Source organism: Larus michahellis, chromosome 1 (genome assembly GCF_964199755.1).
Source record: "Larus michahellis chromosome 1, bLarMic1.1, whole genome shotgun sequence".
Classification (NCBI taxonomy): domain Eukaryota; kingdom Metazoa; phylum Chordata; class Aves; order Charadriiformes; family Laridae; genus Larus; species Larus michahellis.
Genome location: NC_133896.1, coordinates 46,775,553 through 46,793,650, shown reverse-complemented (window position 1 = coordinate 46,793,650; position 18,098 = coordinate 46,775,553). Strand labels below are relative to the sequence as shown.

Sequence of the window (18,098 nt, the reverse complement as noted above, 5' to 3'; positions counted from 1 at the left end):
TAGATTTCTCTGTATTTAACATTAGCTTTGATAATGAATTTTGAGAATTAAACCTTGCTTATGCAGTTAGTAAAAGGGTCTTGTAGTAGGACTGAAGAGCTATGTAATAACTCTTTTTTTCATTATAATTATGTCTTTGTAAACTCATTTGAAACCATGAAAAGGAAGCCAAGTGAGCTTAAAATCGTTGACTGTGTTTAGAGCAGTAGTTGGGGAGTTGGAACTTGTGGCCCATTACTTTGTTTTACTTTGACAACCTGTAAAGAGGGACCAAAAAGGGACATACATATATGTATATATTTAATCTCCTGCTTTGTTTACTAGGTCTAGCGCTTGTCCACCTCTTAGAGAAACTCAGATTTTTTGCTTTTTCACTGGAATTTTTTTAACAGGCATTTGCTACATGCAAATATACCTCCTGAGAGTTGTAAGACAAGCAAATGAGGAATAAAATCTATGTTTACAGGAAGAGGACAGAACACTAAGTCAAGGCAACAAAGGTAGTTGGGAGAAGAGCCAGAAGGAAAATGAAGGCGTTACAGTCATTTGCTCAGATAACAACATGACACCTCTGTAATTAGTGCTCGTCTTGCAGCATTGCCCAGAGGTCCCAGATCAGGGCCTTGTTTCGTAGTAGACTCTTCACATCCAGATTGTAAAATTTCAGTCTCTACCCTTAAGACCTCAGTTTTTAAACAAAGAAGTTACTCTAACTGTATCTCTGTGTGTGAGGTATTTGATCAAGAGGCGGGGGATGTTGGCTGTGATGCCATGAGCCTTTGGAGAAAGAAACTGAGATTTAACCTCAGGAAGACAAAACCTGTGCTGAACTGCTTCTAGTATTTGAAAGATCTCTTGGGCTGCTGAAGTCTCAGTCATGCAAAGAGACAGCACAAGGCCTGGGTAACCACTGGTTCGTTGTAAGCCCCAATTTGATTTAATTGGAGCAGCCTCTAAGAACGTACCCCAACATATTTTACTTGGCCAGAAAGAGAATGAGTGATATCTTGATATCTTTTCAGGAGTCATGAGGAGTTTTTCTACTATTGTTTGATCTCCTGTGACATCCAGATATAATTGTAGTCCCCAGAGCATGTATGTGCTTGCTACTCTGTCCCTCGGAGAACAATAAATCCGAAAGGTAGCAAGGCCATTCCCCACCCACCTACAAATCCAAATGTGCTTGGCAGGGACAGGCTGTACCCTCTAAGGCAATAAAGGAAAAGGGACAGTTTCCTGCAGGACTAAGCCTCCGTAATACGAATAAACTCAAGGGGATTTATTTTTATGCACGTCTCTGAATTCTTTGAAAGCGTGAGGAATGCGCAGCTCACATCACACATAGAAGTGCGATGTGAGGAAATGCTCAGGCGGAGACAGAGTAAGAGAAAGGGTACTGAGTTCTTTGCAGACAAGGTCTAGTATTGATCTGGCACATCGCACTGCAGAGAGACAGAACAGCTCCCTGTCCAAATATGAGCAACAAATAAAAGCATATGTACTTGCAGTGTTTATGTACCAGGGTTTCACATTGTATACTATTTCCTGGTTGCTAAGTAGAACAGAAATCTATGTCCCATTGATTTCCTGTAAAATTAGGATTTCTCCGCTCTTGGGTGCTAGATTTGGTCACTTCTGAGAAAGGGTTTTTAGGTTTATTTAAATACTTCAGACATTACCCACCATCTCAGGGATATCTGGATCCATCATTGTCATATCTGCCCAGTGATCTCACACCAAGAAAGCTGACTCCATTCTTATTTCTCTTTCATTGAGGCGACTTCCTTGGGTGTTTCACATAAAACTTACCCAAACTTGTTGAAGCTCTACTGTTCCATCCAGGTTGTAGCCAGGGAAGTAGCAGTCTGAAAGCGACAGGGTACAGAGAATCCGTCTGCTTCACATAGTTGTCCTTGATGCCGTAGGGCTGTCCTGTTAAGTTCAAATAGCTTAAAAATACTTTTTGCCAGTGTAATTCATACTGGTCCTAAGTTGGCCACAACCATTTGTATGCTCTGTTGACATACAACACATCTGAACCCACAGTACTGTTTGATGATGAAACAGTTGGGTTATAAATCTGTTATTTAAATTTATTTCTTGCTTTCGCTTTCCCTTCCTGTTTTTGTCCATCTTTTACTGTCAATGTCTCAGTGCCGTAGCAGTTAGCATAGTGTTTCTGTATAGGAGACAAAGATCTACTTTGCCTACTCTTTATGCCTGCCTCTCTTTAATCAGCTCATCTCTGGTTCACAAGTCAAAAGAAAGACCATATATATCCTTTCATTCGTATGGATACAGAGGGAGTTCTTGCCGTCCTGACAGTCAGAGGCCCCTTCCCGGTGAGAGAAACATTCAATTATTCTCTCAGGTTTTATATTACAAGTGCAGGTTAATGAACTAGATTAGAGACTTCACCTATCTGATGCTGACCTAGCATTACCATGTTCCCTCCCTTCCTCCCTCCCTCCAGTAGTTTCTCATTGTACCTAGTTAGCACAGTGATTTGAGTATTACTCTGAACATCTCAACTGCTCTACGGTTGAGTACACTGCTGTACATTTTAAGCCTTGGTGAAGCAAAACTGAAAATACTCAGCATTTAGGTTTGGACTGGAAGATCAGCTGCTTATCTGAGTGAACTGTGTGTGACCCACACTGTAAGTCTCATGGGATCACGTGAGATGTCCAATAATTTTCCTCTTGGATGAGCAGACCTGGAGAAAAGTCTATATGAAGCTATAAAGGTGGTTTTTGATTCAAGACTACCAGACATTTGGTATGTATGTTGGAGGGGATGGATAAAAGCTTATTTAGAATCAGTGTTGCTATCCGTGTTAATTTTTTTGATTGAAAAGATGGTGCTTGTTTGGTAATGGTGGAACACAGTCTTCTTATTTTTACTTTTCCTTGAGCGTGAGATGTATTAGTGAACTATCAAAGAAGAAGTTCCTTTTTGAGCCAGAGGTCATACATTATAATTTATTTTCTGGTCTGTCTTGTTGGCTTTTTCTCAGGGGTCAAAATGGTTGCATACATTTTCTAATAATCTTTGTACATATTTGTTCACTTCACTTTCAGGAAGAGCTTTTTGTCTAGCAAAACACTAACCTTATTTCTAAAGAGTTAATTATCTACTATTCCAGGAGGGCAGACAGCAATTTCATTCCAAAGGAGTAAATAAAATGAGTAATAGATGTGTGTAATACTATACCATCTAAGGAAAGAGCATTACTTAGGTTAAGTTGAAGCTACTCTGAAACGCTGGTGTAATGTAGAGTCAGGCCGAGAAGTTATATTTCAGACAAAGAAACACGTTTTTAGTAATTCAGAAGAAAAATTTTGCTGGTCAGTGTTGACTTCCTATTTTACTGATGAAAAATTAGCATTTTACATGCAGAGAAAAGACTCAAACATGTTGCTAAGTGTGTAATGATTTCAGTAGAGATGTACATTTTCAGATATGGGTATTTTTTAAAAGTTTTAATAACTTCAATAGAAGACAGTGATAATCAGAGAACAGTCCTCTTGATTGACCTGCAAAGATAAACACTTATGAAAGAAAATCTTATTTTTTTGTTTTGTTTGTTTTATATGATGAATAATAACAACTTAAAATTATGATCTTAAACGTTATTATTTGCAAGCATTAACATCACACATGCTGTACAAGCCTTAATTAGTTTGTCTAACTTCTATATTTAGTATGTAGATAAATCCTTATTAATGGTGACAGAAGGGATGATGCAAGATAAAGCTTTCGTTTAAGACCACACTATAAGTGAAGCCCAGAACTGAACTGTTGGACGTGTTGGTACCCAGTGATATGTACAGGTAATGGAGCTGTTATTGTCACTTCTATTATTTCTCTTACGTATTATGATACCCTCAAGATGGTGGCTTTCTGTCGTCTTCTGCAGTGTTACCGTGCTAGCAATTCCCCAAGTATCACACAAGACACAATAGATAAGAGTCAAATGGCTTCAGGATGAACGGAAAGAAAGGGTGACCAACCAAATGGAATTAGAGGGGAAAATAGATTACTAAATTTATTTGTGTAACAAAGGCTAGAACCATCCTCTACAGAATGTAGGTACTAATCAAATACAGTTCAGTGTAATTTTCAGGTAGGTAAGATACTATATTACAGACAAATGTCATGCAGACTTCTCTGAAAATGTCTATCAGATCAGTTTGTGTCTGGTCTGTTTTTTTAACCAAGTTGCCCGTGCCAGTGCCTTCCATTAGGAAAAATTACTGAGAACTGCTGACTGCAGTATAGGTTTCGTGCAAATTCTGGTGATGGCATTTTGCCTTCCAGGTTTGTAAATTTTCCATGGACCTGCAAAATTCTTGCAATAAAAATGAGAATTTTTCATAAATCATTTCTCATGCGTACGTGTTACACATAAATATAAAAGCCAAGAGCTAATCAGTGATTTTGGAAGTTGCATTTTATGGGAAGTCTTGTTCAAAAGAAAAATTTTGAGCACTTTTTGGAACTTGCCTCAAATGGGCACCCACTTGTCGCCTTTTCCTGTCTCGACCTATCCAGAAATGCATTTAAGGTGCACATGTTGTAATAGTGCAACTTATTTGCATACCCACTTGTTTGTGACCTCAGACAACTGATAAGCGTATTTAGTTTTCCTTAGCTGTAATTTGGGTGATAATATTTACATGCCTCAGGAAAATAAGTAGGGCATGACTAGACAGTGTAAAATCTGTAGAAGTGTAGAGGGTGAAAGCCAGTTAGTGGGAGAGGTATGAATAAAATCTGGGAGTTCCTTACTTCTAATTCTTGTATGGTCCACTAGCGCTGGCTGCCACGCAGAGAAATGAGAATACACTGTGGATTGTTTAGGTTTGATTTCACATGATTCACTAAGGAATTTTCAACAGCCTAAAATTTTTCATAATGTTAAAAATGGCTTGTGAGGAGGGTTGTGGCATCACAGGAAGAGAAATAAATCAAAACAATACCACGTGTATCTTAACAGATTTTGAGGTGGTTTTGTGAGGTGAACATAAGGAAAGCAAGTTAAATTTTGAATCCAAAAATCAGAAAGGAAGGTTTTCCCTGGTAATGATAATAAAGTTGTCATGTAATTATATTTTTAATGCTGTGAAACCTCATTTCTGATATCCTGTGGAGAAGAATAAAAGAAACTAACTAACTAAACTGGAAAGAAAATTTCCCAGTGCAAGTTTGGCACACTTCTCAAATGCACTTTATTTAAAGGTGTGTTTCTCTTCCACCAACTTTTTCCTGTTTCATTTTTAATCCTGTCAGCCTGAGTACATGTTTGCCTCTGTCAATTTGAACCATTTCGTTTGTTGTTTAGATGGTTGCTAGACATACATTTTTTTGAGCATTAGCATCATAAGAAGCCAGGCTACAAACTTCTTTCTTATGCTGTAATCTTGAAGGTGATGTAAACCTCTGTTTTCCTGTGTTTGGGTTGGGTTTTTTAATTATTTTTTTTGTCACATTCATTAGTCAGCTGCAGAATAATGATAGGAGGAAAATATATTTATACAGAGGGTAGGTATTTGCTGTGAATGAAATACATAAATATAATTTGTCTGTTTTGAGGCTCAAAACTGTAAATCTGATTAATCTTCTTTCTTTATTCTCCCACCCCTAGCTGTTCTCATTCATTAATGTAAAGAATTCTGAGTTATGAATTTCTCATCATAATGGAAAATACAATTAGGTCTCTTGGAAAGCACGAGATATTTATTTTGTCCTTGTTTCAATAATACAAAACTAATTAAGCTTAAAATAAATATGAAAAATCATAACATTCTCATGTTTGGGGACAAAATCAGGTTTAAAAAAAAGGAAGAATCTATTAGACGAAGTTTTGTTTTGGCCAGGTAGGAATATGTTTACCTTACTTTAACTTGTAAAGATGCATGACCTCAGTGGAATAATGTATTTGAGCGAAGACTACTAACTTTTAAGTGAGTCTGCCCTTGGGTCTTGAACCTGCAATTTTCTCTGTGTTAATAGATTCCTTCATCCATGTGGAACACCTTACTTTGCTTTCCTCAACTTGCTCCAAATTCAAAAAGATTATTTCTACAGAGAATAGTTTCCACTGTGAAAGCGCTTTTAAACTACAATTTTTTTCAGAGCAATAGTTGGGGCACTGTTTTGATGACACAGAGCGTGTCTCATTTGTTGTAGGAAATTATCAGATTCTGCTCACTAATCAAAGAGTGGCTTAATGATATTTATAAATGTGGGATCATACGCTGATTTTCAGCTGCTCTTGTTTCTGTTGGCTTCATAAACGGTAAATTGATGTTCTGAACTGTTGTTTCACTTGGACTTTACCTGTTGACAGACTTCCTCTGTACTGATTGCTAAGGCACTAAGCGTGCTTGTTTAACTTGATTATTGTCAGTATCTCTCAGGGCCACTTTGTTGTTACTATCCTGTTTTACCAAAAAGCTCTATACAAATCCAGTTTCCTAACAAAAATTTAGGATTGATATTGACTGTACTGCTCTTCCCAGACTTCTGGTACTTTAAGGTCTAGGTAGATAACTTAATCAAGTTTGCTTACCTATGAAGGCCACTACAGGTGTCAGACAAAGATCTGAGTTATTTTTGGAACCACACTTGTGGATGGTCACAGTATTTACTTTTACTGACACTCATACTGTTCATAAGATTCAGGTACGCAGCAAAACACAGAAGTTGAGCTTCATCTTACTCAACTTGAGCCATTGAAAATTTAGGTATCTAGTCATCTAGGTACTCTTTGTACTTAATGGATACATCTAAACACTTCCAGAGGGCAATTCATTCAACCTTAGACAGGCTTTCAGTATGGGATTAGTCAGCCTTTTGGAGGTGCCTATCTTATGCCACTGATTACAGAGGAAGGTCAGAAAATTATCTTTGACTACACATCTACATTTTAAATAGCTCAAGGTAGATGACATGAGCTCCACCCCAATCACTTTCAAAGGCAAGGTCTTCAAGGAGCATGCGCAGGCTTTGGTAGAGCACCTAATTAACCATCTTTTGTACCATTCATTTTAGAAATTAAAAAGGCAATAGTGAATTGAGAGGTGAATTACAGGATAATGTATGATTAAGGGAGAACCATCCTAACAGCATGGATGTTTTTCCTGCCCCTGCTGCAATATTTCTACGTGATGTTGGGCAGGTCACATAAACCACAGTTTACAGAAGTGGTTACTCACTGCATGATCCTCGTTTGCTAATTCAATGTCCTGTAATCTGTTTTGCACAAGGGCTAAGCAAGGGAAGTTTATGGATGTCCTGCTTTGGACATCTCTACAGGTATCGGCTCAGTTAGTCAGAGTGGGAACTTAAACGAGCGGATAGCTTTGACCTAAACCTTTTTGAGCTTTGGTGTGTAAAAGGGAGTTCTCTCCCAACAAGAGTATATGGAGATAAAATCGGTAATGTGACAGCTTGTGAAGCAATTGAATATCAGGTGATAAAAGACAGACAGCAAAATATATTTAAAAATATGTCTTCTATAAAGGATGGTACTGTACATAGGAAAGAAGATATAAAAATGAACACATACTGAACAAACATAAGTGATAAGAGCTAGATTTATGAAGGAGACTGTGATACCTAAGACAAGCTTTAAGAACTCTGATGTTTACAAAATTATGATTAAATCCTGAGGTAGTAACATTTTGACTGGCAGCACTCCCTATATCCCATCATGTCTTCCACCGGTCCTGAAAACCCTGCAGTTATGTGCCTCCCTCGCACCCTACCAAAGTTAAAAAAAAAAAGATAGTCTTTAATTTTTTTGATCATGAGGTCCCATCTAATAGCTTTGTTCAGACCATATGCAACAACACACAAAATGCAGCCAAGGCACCCTGGTGGCCAGAACACCCCTGTGAGATGCCCGGCCTGGCATCCTCAACATGTATTTGTCAGGAAAGTCCTATTGGTATTCTAGACTGAAATTTTCTCAGTATTTCCTGTTGAAGCAGTTTCATTTTGTGCTGGCTTGTATGAGTTACAGTAACCCAGAGAAAGACAAGGATTCGTGTTGAAGGCTTCAGTGGGAAAAGGGGATCAGGCTTTTGGTTGCTGTTCTAATTAATATTATATTTTTTTTATGCAGTGAACGTCTGAATGTAGTCTAACATTACATAAGTCCTGCCCTTTTTTTCGTGTTTCTGACTACTTTAGGTCAGTTCCTGCTGAACTTGCCAGTGTCAGCAAATCCCATTGTTAGGAGTTGAACTCTTCCATGGCACTTTTTGTGGAAGTTTAGGTGTCCAAGAGGGAATTATGAATTTCAGCAGTGGGAGGACACCTGAAAGTTGTAACACTCGGTGTCCACAATGCCTCAGTACCTTCTGTGACCGTGGCAAAACTAAGTATTGTCTCTTGTATGCATTCAAGTGAGGCAGGGGTCCGATGTAAGGGAGAGAACGCACCTTGCTCAGGATAGGCTGAATCAAATTCATTTTCATTGAACTAAGTACCATGGAAAACTTTAACACCAATGCTTAAAATTTTTGAGTGCTTGACTGCAACTTAAGCATATTTCTTTCCGCTAAAGCATTTGTGCATGATAGGCATATATTCAGTATACAAATGCATATATGACAGTTTGCGTTGTGTGTGATCGAGTAATGCACATGTGTAGCACATAAGATATACTGTCACATATCTTATTATAGATCTAATCCGTATCATCTACATCTAACGTACAATAAAATATATTACAAACCCCAAATCATCCTATATATAAACAATATGTGCAGAAATAGCTGCTTCTGTAGATTGCATTCATATGCATCTACATATTACAAAACTGTGTATGTACAAAGGTCCTTTAAAAGTCAGAAGTGACAAACAAAATGTGAATATGCCATGGAAGAATGCTAAATATATATATTTCTCCAAACATCACAGAGTTGTTTGCATGGCAGAAGGAAGAATGTCTTCATTCAGCTGTCACTGTGGTATCCATTCAGCTTATGACATGCCTTATTAGAAGTAAACTGCCTTTTTATCCTCCCTGAGCTATGAAGTCATCTGAATTGCTCATATGTTGAAAGGATCCCCACCTGCAAAGACATTTGGATATGTGAAATAAAGAAACATTGGATTAATTTGAATGTTGACTCAGCCTGCCTTTCTGTGAACTAAAGACAACAAGTAGCTTGCAGTGTCTTTCTGGTGTCACAGCCTTCTTGGGATAATCACTGTCGTGCCATCAACGCGTCTCGCAAAGCAAGTGCCATTATTTCTTGGGCTTGCCTTGGTCTGTGGCCACAGACACCTGGCCTCATTTGGCTTCAGCTGTGCTCACTGCTGGTTTTTGGCCCACACCTGTTCTCAATGTTCAACACAAATCCTTTGGCAGGGGTTACCATCTTTTCAGATGCATCAAATTTTTGAATGATTTCTTCCTAAAACTGTTCAATCACATTCAGGTGGGTTATCTTAGATGGTTTAACAAGGCCTTTATCTTTATGGTCTAATTCATCATGATTCATGTGGCTTGGAGAACAGTCAGACAAGAAGCTCAGCTCCAGTGGAAGAGTTGTGATGGACAACTGACATGGCTATGAGCCTCTTCAGGTGGCCACAGCTGGAAACTCGTTATATGTACTCATTATCTCTTTTCTAGAACAGTTTTTCGGCTTAAGTCACGATCTTTCAAATATTTTAGGATTCACATGCCTTTTTATCTGAATCATGGAATGTCTTTCCTCTCAGTCAGCTTCCTTCATCTTCTCACAGCTAAAAATTTTGTGTTTGCTACTGGACACTACTGTCTGTATCTCTCTCTTGCCTACGCTTTCTTCTTTACATTAATCCAGTGAATTTCCCATTACTCTTGATCTTTATTATTCAGCATTAACCTTGCTTCCAGACAGCAATTCCTCCCTTTTTGCCTTCCCTATCTCTATTGCTCAGCTGGCTAGAACTAGTTTTGCGAGTTTCTGTGCCCTCTTTAGCATATCCATTGCTAGGGCAGAGCACAGTTGGTAAGGTTAACAATTTATTTCATTTGTTCGGTAGCTTCTTCAGAGAGTATGTGATGATATTTCAGAGACCCTATCAGCCTGACTAACTACATATTGAAGCATTCATTGATAAGTAATTTTAGAAAATTACTTGAAAGCATAAGCTGCACAAATCTCTCAGATTGTCAATGGATGCTAAAAAGCTTCAGGTTTCTTTTTATAAAATTTATGTCCACTCTTCTTGTTAGCATAATTATGTGTGTAGTACTCAATTTAGCTCTTTAGGGTGAAGATTTATGTAAGAGTCCGCTTCATCATCTCATCTTTTTTTCCTTTCATCTCTTCAAATATTGTAAGTAATGGAACACATTTGTCACTGAATTATCTTTCAGAAAGTTTAAGGGAGAAATCTGGAAAAAAAAAAAATTGATTGTAAATGCAGTCTTGATAGAACCCTTTTTGAGGTGACATCTTCAATATAATTTAGTGAAGGCAAATGAAAAGGGGAAAATCATAGAGTATAATGTCAAAGTGGGGTGGTTCAATCTTTGCAAAATTTATTGCAACAAATACAGAAAAAAAATTAAGGCCCATCCTGCCTTTCTCACTCCTGGCAAACTGTGAAGACCTCAAAACTAGGTTTTAGGACATACAAAAAAAGCTATTTTGAAAGATCATTAGATGTCAAAAAGTTAAGAAAGGGTAATGTTTGATGAGATAGCAAGCCTTTAGGTGTGTTCAGCTGTTGCACAAAGGGCAGTCCTAAGCCCCTTTTCTGGGCTCTTGACCACTCTCTGCTGTTTCCATTGCCTTGGTACTATTCTCACCTGACACCATAGAACCCAGGGAGCACTACTGAAAAAAAAAAATATTTTTTTTTCCTTTTTATTTCTTTCCCTCCCTTTCCCCTTTTTAGTTTTTCCTCTTTTCCTTTTCTTTTTTTTCTTTTTCACCCCTTTTTTGTTCCCTGTTTTCCTGTTCTTTTTTCCTTTTTCCCCTGTTTTTTTTTGTTCGTTCCGTTTTTCTTGTCTTTTTTTTTTTTTTTTTAGTTTTTTTCAGGGTTAGCTTGCTGCCAGTTTAACACATTGGAAATCCTTTGATTAATCTAGCAGATCTGGTGCAAGCAAGCAGATAGGAATGCCAGTTAAATGTCAGATTGCCTGAACTACTTAATGAAATCTTAAATCACGCAGTTCCTAACCTGTAAGACTAATTTAGCTGTAAAAATAGTATGTAAGATAATCACTTTCCTAAGGTAGTTACCTTGTAAATAATTTTATATATTTTGGGGATGGATCTGGGGAGTGTTGGGGTGTTTAAAAACCAGAAGATAAATATACTGATTCCTAGAATGTTCTTTTTCAGAATCACAAAGTACAGTGTCCAAACTCTGAAGTTCACCACAGGCTGCCGCTTGAGCAGCTACAGAAGTAGTTCCAGTGGGTAGCCGTTAGGAAAAAAAATACAAGGAAAAGAAGAGATACTTTGCTGAGCCTTGGGGCTTGGGGAATTGGTGAAAAGAAAGAAATCCATCTGGCCTTTCTTTCCTTTTATTGTGAATGCGGTTAGCATCTGCCTCACAAGATGCCATCAGGAGTAGAGAAGAGATACGCTGAACTGTTTGAGCCATGCTCTCTGTATAAGGGTAACCTTACACCACTGTGCATAAGAAGGTAACCATCCCAGCCTCCTTTAGCCCAGGGAGTGTTGGAAAGGTGGCACGAAATCTTATTATTTCTTTGTGTTATCTTGTTTCTTTATTTAACGTACCTTGTTATCACTGGTCTCCGTATAGTGTGCTTTGTTCATGCTTTGGCAGTCCAGACCCAACCTCAGAATGCTTTGTGTTTATTTCTGCACTGGGCAAGATGTAAACAAACCCAGGGGAGGGAAATAGTATACATTTGCCTTTCAACAAAAGCTGAACTGAATTTCATGGAACAACACCAGCAAAAATTGTGCTTTCAACCCTTGGAATTCCCCTCGCTTCTTTGATCTCAAAAGCTCATAAACAGCCAGGGTGCTTCTAAAAGGCAGTTATAAAAACTCGAAGGGGAGAAGTTAGGTAAACCAAATTTCTGTTAGCTGTAACAGCAGCTCTGACTTTGTCGCTTAGAATCCTATGTTCTAAATGAGTTGTAAGTGATTCTGCTTCCTCTTGAAGGTGATGGAAATTAGAAACATTCTGTACATTATTAATAAGGACTCCCATAAAGCTTATGTAGTTCAACCAGTGCTAAAATATGCATAGGCACTTAAATAGACACAGAAACAATATAGAGAATTACGGTTTTTGCAATGTAGCAAAATTCCTGTGGTAGATAAAAAGTACTGGTGGCATCTTCATTTGTCAACTAGTGAGAGCTATCCACTGCCCAAAATCAAGATGTAGCATTTGTTATATTGATATTCCTAAACTTTGCATGTTGCTTACTAACTCAGAGGAATTTGAAAATGCCCATCTTCCCATTCCCCCCACCACGGTCTAAAGAATTATTACCACTGAATACGTCAGTGTTTGGTTTGGCTCTGGAGTTTTTCCTGGACCTTCCATTCCTTTATCACAGCTGCTTCCTCAGTAGCAGTTGCAATATATACATCAAAGCATGTTTTCTCAGTAAAGCAAATTGTTAATGTTATTGTGGCTCATCTTTGAAAATATTTTGGTGGACAGCTAGCTCTCCTCTGTTTTCAAACCTCCACTGTATCAGGCCACCACAAATACAGACCTGATATGATGAACTTGTTACCTGTCATGGCATTTTGTGTACGCAGCACACTTGCTGATGTTACTCACTGCAATTCCAAACATTTTTTTGACTAATATCCACTTACCAACCTTTTGACTTTGCATATACAATGGCAAAATGATGATTTGTCTGACAGGAAGGCAGATTTAAAGCATAGATGTAATTTATAGAGAATGTGTACCCTTAGGGGGAGAAGAATAATTTCAGAGGTAAGACAGGAGAAAAGGGCAGGGGCAGATGCAGTCTTCATCTGAAGGGACACTGCAGCCTTAGAACTTGCCTGGAGGTTAAGTGATTGGGAGCATAAACATGGTATAGGGCAGAGCTAATAAGTGAAGGGGAGGACTTAGTAGTCTTTTGGTCACCTCTGCTGAAAATCTGCGCTTGAACTTTGCAAATGAGATTTTGCAAAACAGTGTCAACCACTGGAGCAATGACAGAGGGTTGTGTCATTATTAAATGGGGGCGTAGGAAGGTGTTCAGGATAATCCACCATAATTCTCACTTTTATCTAGTGAGCAAGGTGTAGAATTCCTCTTACAGCCTGTTATTTCATATTTTTTTTTCCTATTAGTGCAACATTCTGAGTTAGTGCAATTTCTTGGCTTATTTTCTACGTAGTACAAACTCTGCTATCCGTCTACTTCTCAGATGATGGAATTACTACTGTCAGTCCTTGTTGGTCTTTTTACTGGCTGCTTTTATTCTTTTACATCTATTTTAAGTAGTGTCAGGGATTTTTTTCTGTTTTTATTTTTCTTAAATATTTGTCCCTGTACAGGCACCTGTGTCCAAGAAGTACAGTTATTAGAATGAAGCACATGATTTCCCATGGGATTTTTACAGAAGTCTGACATTTCAAGTCAGCAAGAACTCTGGTGTGAATGACTTATTTGCAATGAAATAATTATCTTACAGAACTCTTTTTTTTTTTTTTTAAAAAAAAAACCTTCACACCTTTCACGTTATTTATTCTGTGACAGAATAGTACTATCCCGTCCCAATTCAAAATTATTTAACTGAAATTTGTATTTGTTATAGAGCACTAATATACTGTAAAATGATTGCATGAACAAAAATTTTCACCATAGATCATTGCTGAATTATAATTTATGCAATTTTGTACAGTAGCTGACTGAGGTGATGGCATTCCTCTGCAGAAAAGATTAAGGAACTTGTTATAGTTTTAAGTGCACAAATGATAATTGATATTAGACATAATTTTCAACAGCTGTTGCTAATTAAAATGTTTCATAAAGGCTTCCTGACAGTATGGGAATCTTGCTGAGTTAAAAATTTATGCATTTAAAAAGGAATTACAAAATTAACATAAACTTACACTAGGAGAAATGTGTTGTGCATAGCTAGTTAAAATAACCTTGGTTTAATTTTTTTTCTCGTTTCAAATATCTGAAATATTTGTTAGAACATCCAAACTACTGTGTATTTGTATATGTTTGCAAAATGTTGCATGAATATTGAGTTGCCTGATTTTCTTTTATTTTTAATAAATGCCTATGTACATTTCTGTAAAGGAGGAAGCTTTATCATAGAGCAACATTAAATGGATACAGAAACAGATGGTAGGGAGAAATTGAAGTTATCTCTTTTGAAAGAATTATTTTGTTTTCACAAGTTCTATGGTGTTCTTTACAAGTCTTCCTGCAGTATTGGGATTATGCTGATTATCTATATTGAAAGATTGTTTATTATTATAGCTATTATTGTTATAGTTAAAGTACAAGACCTGCTTTGCCATGATACTTGTTAAGTAGACATTGCCCTAGCTTTTGTGTGATGCAGAAGGGAAAAGGACCAAGTTTCTGACATATCATGTATGGAATTTCTACCTCCTACATGATATGGACATTAACTGTGCCTCCATTAATATTGCTTTTTAGGGATAGGGGAAGGGGAATGGGAATGCAGTTAGTTAATAGGCTGTCTTGAATCCTTAAGGCTTTGGAGTAATTCCAGCTTCATCGGGTGGTGAGAGAGCAGATACTTCCTCACTGCTGCCCTTAAGAAACTCAGAAGCATGTAATCTACTTAGGCAGGAGGCATACTGAGTATAAGGTTTGGCCTTTATTGCTCTCTGAATAACTTTACAGAAGGTGACAGAAAGTTGAGAAAAAAGGTGGATTAAATGTGGATAGTCTGAATAAACTTAGTGTGAACTTTTAATATGATCCATTTGTGCCTGAAAGGTTGAAATACTTCTGACCTCAGCTTTCATATGGGCTATGTATTCTTTATAGCTTTAATGTTTAAACTCACTGTCAAATATCCGTTTGGATCAAATTAAGTTAGAGTTTCTTCCAAGAAAGGTCTGCAACACATGGCACCAATGCTTTACTTTTTTGCAAATTTCACAGATAAAAATCCCACAGACCCAAAATATGTTTTGATCTCTTCTTTCAGAATAATCTTCCATTGTCTCATATATGCTTTTTTTTAATTATTTTATTTTATATTATTTTATATATATATACACACATATGGTAGCATGCTGAGATTTTGAAAAATGAATAAGAAAAGCAATATTATATTATCATTTCTAAATGGAATGTGGTGACTGGTAAACTAATTAGCCCTTATATACCCTGACATGTAAATATCACTCGTATCAGAAGGTCTCAAATGACATGAAGCATGTGTCCTACGCTACAATGCAGATTGCTTGTATGAAGTAGGTATCCCTGTAATATTTGCCTCTCTTTATTTCCAGCAATTAAATATAATTAAAAGCCATCAGATTTCTTTGATAGGTCGTTATGGTTCAGATCTGAGACACAGAGCTAACAAGGTTATTAGCAAGTGCTTGAACAAGGCATGTGTTCTCTGGGCCCTGGCACATGAAGGAAACATTTATGGGTGCAGAACAAAGAGAAGACCATAGCACAAATAGTTACTTGCCAAAATCTAAGCGGGCAGATTTGCGTGCCCCAGCAGCATGCCTAAAGACCATCCCTTGAAAACAACGGATTATTAAATGCTTTTGTGGCAGATGTCTCTTGTTTTCCCAGGATGTTTTATGCCATTGTGTCACACCATTTTCAAAAGAGAGCAAGGGGCTCAACAACCGAGCATGCTTGGCTGGGACATTGTTCCCTACTGCAATGTGGTAGGTAGTAGATGAAGCACGGAAGGTCTTGGTGAGGAGCTGTGACTGTGCAGCTTGATAAAAGAAAAGCCTGCTGAAGGGTGCAGAGAGCACAGACCTTGCCTGGGTGTGCCTAAAAATTTCATGTTTCTTGGTAGATTCCAAGAAAGCACTGCGATGGCAGAGACACCAAAGCTCTAGGCAAGGACTTCACTGCAAGGCTGCAGGAGCGTTGTCACTTAAAGCGTTTTTTTTTTCCTGTTTTGTCAGCCACTTTTGGTTTCTCCCTTGAAGAAGTGAATTGTTCTGGGTGGTATCTTGACATAAAGTAGGGCTTTGTTTTTAGAAGTTTAGAGGTCTATCTCCGGGGAGGTCAAGACAACAGCATACCAACCTGAGAGCTCTGGTTAGCTGAGGACCCCATCACAGCAGCCAGTCTGTCATAAACCACAATTATCATCTGATTTGCTGCAGATTAAACTGTATCTTCAAATGTGCTATTAAGAGAGTTTATGCTGTCAATAGGAGGCTGTTTATATATTATTATTCTCTTGCTTTTTTTGCGTTGCAAATGACAGTTGTGTCATGTGTCTTTCTGGGTCGTCTGTATGCTGAAATGTATTGATGGAAGCAAAGCATCAAAAAGAAAAAAACAGTTGAAGAGAAAAAAAGGTCTCAAAAGTACAAAATTTCATTCATTTCCTACACTAAAATGGACTAAATTAGTTATATCCTCTGCTAGTATAATACTAGAAACAATCCTTCTCAAATAAAGGATAATTAATTACAGATTATGTGCCACTTGCAGATGAAATGATGAAAGAAAAAAAGGTGACATTATTACACCAAGAAGTACAAAAATATCCCAACCTACAAACTAACAGATACAACTTTATAACATCTGATTAGCAGTAATTTAATTCATACATAATAAATAAAAGCTCTTCCACCTCTGAAAATTAAGATTATAAAACATGATTTCTCCAATAAATTGTTGAAAAAATGACTAAGCTATTTCACACAAATGGCTTTCCATCCATCTTTGATGTCAAATTTATAAAATACTACGTTGTATACGTTTTCAAGCAAAGGATTAATGTATTTCTCTGTGTGCCATTTATTTTTGACTGCAGATTTTTTTAATCTGTATAAATTATTTCAATGACTCAGAGGAGACAATTGATACAATTTTTGATCATAAATGTATTCTCAAGTTTCTAATCCCTTTCCTAACTCAAAAAACTTTCACGAATGTGTTGACTTAAAATTGGTTCAATTGGTCATTCTGACTTAAAATCTGTAAAGCATTAAACAATAGCGCGAGCAAGGGATTCACAAAAATATCTTGGCTGTGAAACTTTCTAGGCGTTATCTAGGTATTTTTGAGTTACTCAGTTTGATTAGTTCTTTGGGGGCAGGACACCAAGAAATACGGGAATGTTGAGAAAGGAATTCCATTTTATTTTTCTGTGAAAGTCTACGAAGAGTTTTATCTGTGTTTTTTTTTTCCTCAACAGAGACAAAATATTCTTTTATTGTCAATGATATGTCAGAAATGCTATATTAATCTGCTAACAATATGATATGTAAGTGATCTAGTCCAACAGACTGCTGAAATTAGTAAGGAAAAATGAGCGTCTTGTAGACGTGTAGATGAAATTCTAAAAAGTAGGGGGATCCCTTTATTTGATTGGCATGATTTGTTGTAAAACTATATGTTGCATGTTTAGGAGGAATGTTAAAATTTTCAGGAAGGCAAAGAATTAAGTGTTTGATATGTATGTTTTTGTGCCAGGCATCCCTTAAAGCTAGTGAATATCAAAAGTGCCGCTTCCAGCATTTAAGCTATCTCATATTTTGACTTTGTGCAACCTAAGTGCATGTTTTTGTTTTGTCTATACGTTGCTGGAATGTATTATCTTTCTTCCCCTAGGCCTGAATAATAAATTAATGAATTAATGAAGTGTATATCTGACACGCAACAGTCAGCTTGTGCTGACACAATCAAGACTTTGTGTGAGGTATATAACATGATTAGAATGTTTTTTTGGGTCATCATGAAGAGAAGCAAAGAGTAGAAGGCATGAAACTAGCAATGACAACAAACAAGCAAAAAAAGATTGGAAATACACTTTTGACCATTCTTAAGCTTAAATTCTCATCTGTTCCTGAGCAGGAAGTGACTTTGCAAAAAAGGATAGACCTGCATGTTCTTGTTAACATCAAGGATTTAAAATCACAGATGGATAGACA

At 37.2% G+C, this 18,098-nt stretch overlaps 1 protein-coding gene and 1 long non-coding RNA gene across 4 annotated transcripts in view; one reads left to right on the top strand and one right to left on the bottom strand.

Annotated features, from left to right (window-relative positions):
• LOC141738711 (uncharacterized) overlaps positions 1–18,098 on the bottom strand; it is an 83,680-nt gene that overhangs the window by 7,194 nt on the left and 58,388 nt on the right. The window contains exon 2 of the long non-coding RNA XR_012585448.1: positions 1,810–1,932. This is a non-coding gene — a long non-coding RNA (uncharacterized LOC141738711). The remainder of the gene's footprint in view (positions 1–1,809; positions 1,933–18,098) is intronic.
• RASSF9 (Ras association domain family member 9) overlaps positions 1–18,098 on the top strand; it is a 28,423-nt gene that overhangs the window by 2,214 nt on the left and 8,111 nt on the right. The gene's annotated exons all lie outside the window — the stretch shown is intronic.